Raw genomic sequence first — 10175 nt, forward strand, 5'->3', positions numbered from 1 at the left:
AGAAGAAGTGAATAAAGTCACACTGCCCTTCATAGTCATAAAAACAAGCATCTTTTTTTTGGTTTATTTCTAGGTTTAGGAAATTACATGTCAGTTATTTGAAAGCCAACTAGGAAATTCACCAAAAAAAAAAAAAAAAGTTCTATCTAAACACCCAACAAAACAACAAACACTGCTTAGGTTGAGACCATTGCTTTAATTTTAGTGTTGACTGATAAAAGAATGAATTAAACCTAGGTTCTTATTTTAAAACCAAATTCCTTTGAATTTAGCCATATGTGAGAGACCCGTCTAGTCCATTATTTTTTGGTAACTACAAATAATTTTAACATAGAAGGAATCCTATGTTTAAATTAAAAACATGATCATCGGCCTCCTGACTGTTCTTCCAACCCATGCCAATTGCCCACTCCTGTCTAACCTACTCTTCTCCCAAGTTATCTTCCTCAAGTATGGTCTTGTTTTTAGCTTTTTGTAATCCCAAATGAATGGGTCAATTTAAATGGAAACATTTGCAAAATTTTACTAGCAATCTCCTAGCAAGAATATTGCAACAACAGAAGGTAAATTATGGCCTGCAGCCTAGAGGGTTTTCATGGGAATTCCTGTGTCTGTCTGGACTAGTCTTTGGGGTCTAGACTGAGGGAAATCACTCCCTACATTTGCTAATCGCTGAAGCTAAAGCAGGATTTCCGTGCCAAGTAGGCAAAGCATAATCCTTAGAGACACTCGTGCCTCTGAGTGAGATGATGAAACCCCCGATGGTGGCTTGTTATTTTCACAGAGCACAGGCAGGTGTCCAGGGTCAACTAGGCATGAACCTGAAGCATGAGAATGGTCCAGAGCTGAATAGTAAATGCAGGGTTTTCTCCTCCTTTTCTTTTCTCTTCTGTCTTTTGTTTTTTCCTCTTATTTGTTTTCTGTTTTTAGCTATTGGGTTTGTACTTAGAGAACATTTCTTGGTGGTGATGGTCACAGTGGTGGTAGATGGCATCCCGTTGCCTTATAAGAAACAGCTAGCTTCTGAGGTTATTGCAGTGGTTCTCTCTGAGCAGTGTGGCTTCCAAAAGTGGAGGTGGAAATTAAATGGCATTTACGTAGCAAAGCTGTAGGGATAATTAGTAATTCGACACACAGCCGTTCAGGGCAAGGTCAACAGGAGGAGTAACATAGCATCATATGACAAGCATTTAATGGGCTGTGTGAAATGAGTGGGTGGTCTAGGCTCAGCTCTGCCCAGGTACTAGTTCCCACACTCCTAGGCTCTGGAAAGGGTCAATTGCACACAGAGTCACACATACAGCCCTGACTGGATTGAGTTAGCCACCAAAGCCCCATTGGACCAGAGGTTGGAGTTCTGTCTGGTTAAAAAAAGTCATTCAATTAAGCTAGAAATGCATGACATTTTAAGTGTACTAACCTAACTAAATTATACCAGTTGGTATAATTTTTTGGCTTAATAGTTTTTCCATTTCTTTGCCACAACATTGTGAAAGGAACTGGGCAGAGTCATGCTAATCCTGTGGAAAATGAGATGTTTGGATAGAGAAAAGGTAGGAAGGCTTCCTGGTGAAGGTTTACCAGCTGCAAAAAATTTTAAATGTCCTCCATTCATGAGCAAGGCTTCACAGTACCCTGACACCATGAGAATTCACCAGAGAGTTGGGTGGAGCTCCGCCAACACTAATTATGAAGTTTTCACTTCTCCTTCACCTCAGCTGGTTCTTGAGAATGTCCATTTCCAATGATGCCAAGCCTTTCTTTGACAGTAGAGATCATTCTTTTTGTATTCAGTGCAAACCAATTAAACAAGCAGGAAGAGTAAACACTTATGTCATCATGCTAAGAATTTCTACTAACTTTTTTTTTCTAGATTTTTTTTTTTTTGTAGATATTTAATTCAACTGGCATTTGTCACAGACCTACTGTGTTCTATTATAGAAACCATCTACCCTGTGCTCTGGGTTCGATTTAAAGAAAGCCTAGCATAGGTCAACACATAAATAGCTTTCAAATTCTTTACAACAGATGTCAGCAAACTTTTCTGGTAAAAGTCCAGATAGTAAATACTTTCAGCTTCAGGGGTCAAACACAGTTTATTCTCTGCACAACTACTCACCTCTGCTTTGTAGCCTGAAGGCAGCTATGTACAATACACCGATGAGTGGGTTCAGCTGTGTACCAATAAAACTTTATTTTAAAACCAAGCACCAGGACAGTGGATTGTAATACAAAGTTACCCAAATGTCAAACTGAGAGGGAACGAAAAACAACCAATGTTTACTATTTTACTGAAAACATAATCTGACTTCTTTCAATCATTGTTGTTCAGTCGCTAAGTCATGTCTGACTCTTTGTGACCCCATGGACTGTAGCATACCAGGCTCTCTCTCCTCCACTGTTTCCTGGAGTTTGCTCAAATTCATGTCCATTGAGTCGGTGATGCTATCTAAGCATCTCATCCTCTGCTACCCCCTTGTCCTTTGCCTTCAATCTCTTTGAAGGCAGCATCAGTTCCAGAAAGTTGGCTCTTTGCATCAGGTGGCCAAAGTATTGGAGCTCCAGCTTCAGCATCAGTTCTTCCAATGAATATTCAGGGTTGATTTCCTTTAGGATTGACTGGTTTCTTCACTTTGCAGTCCAAGGGACTCTCAAGAGTCTTCTCTCTTTCAGTCACAGATATGAAAAATTAATCCCCTTAGTCAGATGCAGAAGCAGCTTCACAGTCAGAGTGTTTTATTAATTCATGATTTATGCTTTACCTAACTTTCAAAAAAAAAAAAAAAGTCCCAAGTGGCTGTCACTGGGAATACATACATTTAGATTTATTTGCATGGTGTAGGCAAAGAGACTTGTCCAACTAATGCAATTCTAGGTAGAATTATATGTCATTAATTGGAAATTCAGCTGAGACAAAAATTTGCCTTCCTTTAACACTTAGTTAAGATGGACTGTGTCAGGCTTGAGCAGACAAAGATAGTGAGGGAAGAGGGCTTCTCAGGACATGAGCAAATCAAATCATGAGCCAACAGAGAAAATACTCTTTAAGACAAAGCATGAGCAAAACTTAGAGTTAGTGTCAAATCATAGTATTATGCCTCATTAAAGAGGAGAAAACAGGGAAAAAAAATTTAAAAACCCTAACATTTTTAGAGAAATTACTATATGCCTAACATGGTATTAATAAGTAATTTAAAATGAGCCATCCATTCAAATTTTTTAATACTTCAAAGTAAGTATGCTTATCTACGTATTACAGGGGAGAAAAAAGATTTTCCTTAAATGTACATACTAGTACCCCTTAGAATTGGAATCTGAACCCAGCTCTCTCTAGTTCCAAAGAATATGGCTTCCTTTTATACAGCACTGCTTCATGAGCACAAAATAACAGAATTTGGCCTATCTTTTAAGTCAAGAATCCTCTTGCATCTTCCTAATTCTTTCAACCTATAATATGCTCTACTTGTTTGTTCATTGTCGAATCAAATCATGGTCAATATCAGATCAGATCAGTCGCTCAGTCGTGTCCAACTCCTTGCGACCCCATGAATCGCAGCACGCCAGGCCTCCCTGTCCAACACCAACTCCCGGAGTTCACTCAGACTCACGTCCATCGAGTCAGTGATGCCATCCAGCCATCTCATCCTCTGTCATCCCCTTCTCCTCCTGCCCCCAATCCCTCCCAGCATCAGAGTCTTTTCCAATGAGTCAACTCTTCACATGAGGTGGCCAAAGTACTGTAGTTTCAGCTTTAGCATCATTCTTTCCAAAGAAATCCCAGGGCTGATCTCCTTCAGAATGGACTTGTTGGATCTCCTTGCAGTCCAAGGGACTCTCAAGAGTCTTCTCCAACACCACAGTTCAAAAGCATCAATTCTTCGGCACTCAGCTTTCTTTAGAGCCCACCTCTCACATCCATACATGACCATTGGAAAAACCATAGCCTTGACCAGATGGACCTTTGTTGGCAAAGTAACGTCTCTGCATTTTAATATGCTGTCTAGGTTGGTCATAACTTTCCTGCCAAGGAGTAAGCATCTTTTAATTTCATAGCTGCAGTCACCATCTGCAGTGATTTTGGAGCCCCAAAAATAAAGTCTGCCATTGTTTCCACTGTTTTCCCATCTATTTGCCATGAAGGGATGGGATCAGATGCCACGATCTTCGTTTTCTGAATGTTGAGCTTTAAGCCAACTTTTATACTCTCCTCTTTCACTTTCATCAAGACGATCTTTAGTTCTTCACTTTCTGCCATAAGGGTGGTATCATCTGCATATCTGAGGTTATTGATATTTCTCCTTGCAATCTTGATTCCAGTTTGTGTTTCTTCCAGTCCAGCATTTCTCATGATGTACTCTGCATAGAAGTTAAATAAACAGGGTGACAATATACAGCCTTGACGAACTTCTTTTCCTATTTGGAACCAGTCTGTTGTTCCATGTCTAGTTCTAACTGTTGCTTCCTGACCTGCATACAAATTTCTCAAGAGGCAGATCAGGTGGTCTGGTATTCCCATCTCTTTCAGAATTTTCCACAGTTTATTGTGATCCACACAGTCAAAGGCTTTGGCATAGTCAATAAAGCAGAAATAGATGATTTTCTGGAACTCTCTTGCTTTTTCCATGATCCAGCGGATGTTGGCAATTTGATCTCTGGTTCCTCTGCCTTTTCTAAAACCAGTTTGAACATCAGGAAGTTCACGGTTCACATATTGCTGAAGCCTTAATCAAACCCAATCCTATGATTGGTATGTAGTTCCTTGGGTTTGAAGTTAACTAGCCCCCTAGATGGAGGAAGCCTGGTGGGCTGCAGTCCATGGGGTCGCTAAGAGTCAGACACGACTAAGCGACTTCACTTTCACTTTTCACTTTCATGCATTGGAGAAGGACATGGCAACCCACTCCAGTGTTCTTGCCTAGAGAATCCCAGGGACAGAGGAGCCTGGTGGGAGGCCGTCTATGGGGTCGCACAGAGTTGGACACGACTGAAGCGACTTAGCAGCAGCAGCAGCAGCCCACTAGAGATCAAAGAATAGATCATCTGTCAAAAACTATATTCCCCCTCCTTTCTCAGTCAGTTAACTGAGGCTGGCTTTCAAATAATCCATAATTCTCATGCATTTAGCTACCAATTAGTCCTGAGAGTATAATAAAGAAAAAGAATAAATAACATTTACTGTGTCTTAAGTATGTACCAGTCAGTGTGACATCATTCTGAATTCTTTGATGATCCTATTAGGAGAGTAGGACTGTATCTCCATTTTACGTAAACTGTCTCTCACTAAGAGTCAGGATAATCTGCTCTGCGTCACCCAACTGGTAAACAACAGAGCTGAGATTCAAACCCACATCTTGTTAAATTACTTCTAAACACAGACCTTAGAGAAAAATCACATGGTTGTTTTTCCTGATAAGCAGGAAAACAGTCTTCCTGATGAGGCTTCCAGTTAGGAAGGTACTTTCTTTCTTTCAGTGCCTGAATGCACTTTTGACCCCCAGGAAAGGAGCTTGAGGAAGAGTAAGCAGTAGTATTCACTCTTCCTGCTATCTCAAGAGCCCCTACAGAAATTAGGAGCCAAAAGTAGTGAAAAAAAAAAAAAAGAAAGAAAGAGAAGGGACAGACATTGTTGAAAGAGAAATAGAAAAGGCTTAGTAATAAAGTCTTTTCAGAAATGTGGTTTGAAGAATTTAAACATAGGTACATGTTGCTCCAAAAGTGATCAAAAGTAAAATTCAAATACCGTACTTGCCAGTACTTGTATTTTACTCACATAGAGATAGAGTTTGTACAAAATATAAAAGAAAGTGAATAAGAGTTCTTTCATTTCTCAACAACCAGCTTCCCAGAGCACCTCATAATAGGTTTTTCAACATCATGAACACAGTAATGCATGACTTTATACTAAAGTTCAGAAAGCCCACATTCTATATGCACTTACCTAAGGTTGTGAGTCAAATGACAAACCGCGCATTTTATTCCCAAGTAGGAACATTCCAGTTTTCGCTGAATTGTTACACATATATTGTCCTTTCAGTCTTTCCTGACAACAGAGAATGGTGATAAATCTCTTTGCCTATATGGAATCAAGATATGATTCTTAAACAACAAAGACTGTAATTGTATTAGCAGCACAATGAGTCACCCTATCACTTATATCCTGAATAAATGTGAGAAGCATCTGTTGAAATGGAATCCGTGGGCTCCTTTTAATGGGCCAGATGTCTCCAAGGACAGAATAGTGGGAGGAAGTGATCCAGCTGCTCAGACTACAAATCTTTTGTCCTTGAAAGAAAAATCAGGGAAGCATCCTGTAGAAAAAAATAATTGTATGCACTTTACCTTGGGAAAAGATTAACAGAGCTTAGTTAGAGCACTGGTCATTTGACTATTTCTATTTCTGTTATTCCTCACAAGAGGTATGGCAAGAGTGAATTTTCCTCCCTGATGTGTTTCTCAAGTTGTGATTTTAAAATTTCTTCAAGGGTACTTCAGGGGGCCAAAAGAGAGGCCCTACCCACTCCCATTGCTTCTGCAAAGCAGACACAAACACACACCACATAAAAAAGTTCTTACCAAATCAATGGAAAGAAGAGTATAGTAGATAAAAGGGAAGAGATGAAGCAAATGTTCCTTAGTGTGAAAATTTAAAAAAAAAAAAAAAACAGCATAAAAATCACTGTATAAAATAGGGACATTTCAGCACTTTAGAACTGCTCAGGGACACTCTGAATGGCCCTGTGCTCTGCCAAGTGCTGTGCTCAGTCACTTCAGTCATGCCTAACTGTGATTCTATGGACTATAGTCTGTCAGGCTCCTCTGTCCATGGGATTCTCTAGGCAAGAAAATTGGAGTGGGTGATCTGAAAATGCCCTTGGACCAGGGCAAGCTCTTTTCTTCATGAGAGAAAGTTGGCCTAGGCATTGGGCAGGAAAGGAAAAAAAAGGGGCCTATCTGATAAATGAAACATTTCCTGCCATACCAGTAAACAAGGATGTCACAATCATCAGCAGTTGCAGCCACCGTGGATGATGAGCTGGTGAGCCCTGAGGGAACTCAAGACGGAAAGAATATATGCCATTTGGCAGCCATCAGGCTGCAGTCACTCCCCATGGTGAACCCTGAGGAGACTCAAGATGTGAAACCTCAGGAAACTGGCCCCAGATAGCTGAGGTACATATCACAAGAACGAGTTCACTGAGCCCAGACTCTTGCATTTTCCCATACATAGAAAAGCACTAAATTCCTTAACTTGAGATACCTAATTTTCTTTAATTAACATCATCTTTTGCTGTTTGACTACCTGCACTTTGTTGTAAAACTTCTATATAACCTAGCTCCCCCAACCCTCACCACCACCCCACCCCTGCCCTCCACCACCTCCTTGAAGCAGTTCTCTCAGGGTTACTTGAGATGCTGTCTTTGGGGCCTGAAGTCGTAGAGTGAAGTGAAAGTCACTCAATCATTCCAACTCTTTGTGACCCGGACTATACAGTCCATGGAATTCTCCAGGCCAGAATACTGAAGTGGGTAGCCTTTGCCTTCTCCAGGGGATCTTCCCAACCCAGAGATCAAGTTGTAAAAATTTCTCACCACATAAAACATAACTCTCAACTTTTAGACTGTGAACATTTTTTTAAGCCCACATATTCTACAGTTGAAAGGGAGCTTGCACAATAGTTGCTCCAAGTTTCCTAGGGTTTACAGTCCTTCCTGTCATTTTCACTGCCCCCAACATCACTGATGTAGGCGGAGAAAGCCATCATCTAGAATCTTTAGGAAGATCATGACATTGCTTGCCCTGACCCTCCCATGCATGCCCCTGAGACAGGAAACCTCAAAGGACAAAGGACACATTAGAAAAACTGTGCCTCACAAGTCACTTATCTTGCTCTGAGAGGGTCAGGCTTCATTACTTCTATTCTGCAAAAAGCAATAAAGAAAAGAGGGAGGGAGCCCAACGCTGCTGAGGAAAGACAGTGGCAGGGGCACCACTGAAGATGACAGAGTTGTTCTGGCAAAGGCCCTGGCAATTGCTAAATGTGCACAGAGGTGCCTGTCTTGGTGTAAGCCCCAGGAAAAAAAAAAAAAATACCAGGCAAGCTGAGCAGCTTGGAGCAGTGGCAGACAGCAAGAGCATGCAAGGGAGTAAAGCAGACTCTGGCCAGTGTGTGCAGGATATACCCAAGGAATTGCACTCTCCTTGCTGTGAGTAAAGATGAAATGGGAAATGCATAAAGGATCACCTAGGGATTTCATGATTGAAATTAGCCACTGAAAAGACTGGGGAGCTCTTGGGAGTTTTGTTAACAGCAGGAAGATCATTATCATCACATCTTAATGAACATTTATTGGACATTTGCTTTGGCCCAAGCATTGTGGTAAACCCTATGCATGCTTTTTCCCTTTAGTCTCCATAACAACTCTGTATGGTACACACTGTAGTTCCCTAGAGTGGTATGGCTGTTTTACAAAAAAGGAAAGGGAACCACTTGGAAAGTTAAGAATATTGCCCAAGATTACATAGCTGGCATATGGGAGAGTGAAGACTGTTCTCAGGCCTGTCGTATTTCAAAGGTAGACTCTTTAAATAATGGTAAAGTACTAACAGCAGGCCTGTTTTGGCTCTCTCCTTAGGGTTTTTACATACATTCATATTTGCCCATCATTCATATAACAAAGACTTATGAGAACCTACTATATGCCAGGCCCAGTGCTGTGCTCAGCGTTGGTGAAACATTTATGAAAATGTCAGCAGAGTCCCACATCTTTTGGAGCTTTCAGTTAGTGGAGGAGACAGATATTAGTCAAATAGTTGTACACATAAATATAAAATTACATCTGTGATAAATGTTATGCAGGATTTTGAAGCACATAACAAGGGTCTTTGCATAACCTGAGGGTTCCCTACAAAAGGCACCAGTGAGTTGACAATGGAAGAATGAGTAGAAAATAACTAGGTTAAAGGGTGGAGCTGAGAAAAGCATCTTATCTGGTACTAAACACCTGTGGGGGGAAGGGAATTGGACCTAGTGGAGGAAATAATTTTTAAAAAAGACGGTGATAGTATTGTGACTACAGAAAGAAAGATAAAGTGTCTACAGAGGATAATAGGAGAGTCTTACACAGTTTTCAGTGTTGATAGAAAGGATTGTGTTGTGTGTTAGTCGCTCAGTCATATCTTACTCTTTGCGTTCGTATGGACTGTAGCCCACCAGGCTCCTCTATCCATGGGATTCTCCAGGCAAGAATACTAGAGTGGGTTGCCATTTCTTTCTCCAGGAAATCTTCCCCACCCAGGGATTGAATCTGGGTCTCCTGCATTGCAGGCAGATTCTTTACCATCTGAGCCATAAGGGAAGTCCAGGAGGGATTGAGTAATGATAAATAGTCAACACTTATCTTGCTGGTTATATGCAAGACAATGTTGTTTACATATATTTACTCATTTAATTTTTCTTATTAGCCTCTGCAGATGAGGTATTTATTATTCTCATTTTACAGATAAAGAAATGGAAGCATAAGTAATCTCGCTCCCTAGTGAAAAATGGGTACTGAAGATTGGGTTCTTAAAGGTACAAAATTGGTAACAAATACATAAAAGCAAAAATTAAAAATCTGGAGTAGAGTTTGGAATTTCAAAAATATGATGTTAGAGAAAAGAAGAAGTAAAAGATAGAGGGAGAAAACAAACAAGGTCGCGAAAATTATAAAGAAAATATAGGTACAAAATTGATAACTAATACCAAAAAGCAAAAGTTAAAAATCTAGAGTAGAGTTTGGAATTTCAAAAATACAATGTTAAAAAAAGAAGAAGAAAAAGAGAGAGAGAGAAAAAAAAAAAAAAACAAGAACAAACAAAGTCACATAAATTATAAAAAAAAAAAAATACAGGTACAAAACTGATAACAAATACCAAAAAGCATAAATTAAAAATCTAGAGTAGAGTTTGGAATTTCAGATATACAGTGTTATTTAAAAGAAGAAGAGAAAGAAACAGAGAAAAAGAAAAAGAAAAAAGAAAAAAGGGTCACAGAAATTATAAAAAAAAAAAAAACTATAGGTACAAAATTGATAACAAATACCAAAAAACTAAAATTAAAAATCTAGAGTAGAGTTTGGAATTTCTGTTCCATTGGAACAGAACATTGGAATACAATGTTAAAGAAAAGAAGGAA

At 39.7% G+C, this 10175-nt stretch overlaps 1 long non-coding RNA gene across 2 annotated transcripts; it reads right to left on the reverse strand.

Annotated features, from left to right (window-relative positions):
• Positions 1-294: 294 nt before the first annotated feature.
• LOC133247194 (uncharacterized) lies at positions 295-7843 on the reverse strand. 2 transcript variants are annotated; one of them, XR_009736302.1, is made up of 3 exons: positions 7378-7843; positions 5939-6040; positions 295-2174 (listed from the first exon to the last, which is right to left on the reverse strand). It is a non-coding gene; the product is annotated as an uncharacterized LOC133247194 (long non-coding RNA). The 2 variants fall into 2 exon arrangements; XR_009736301.1 differs by having other exon boundaries at positions 5939-6308.
• Between the last annotated feature and the right edge of the window lie 2332 nt (positions 7844-10175).

This window comes from Bos javanicus, chromosome 5 (genome assembly GCF_032452875.1).
Source record: "Bos javanicus breed banteng chromosome 5, ARS-OSU_banteng_1.0, whole genome shotgun sequence".
NCBI lineage: Eukaryota > Metazoa > Chordata > Mammalia > Artiodactyla > Bovidae > Bos > Bos javanicus.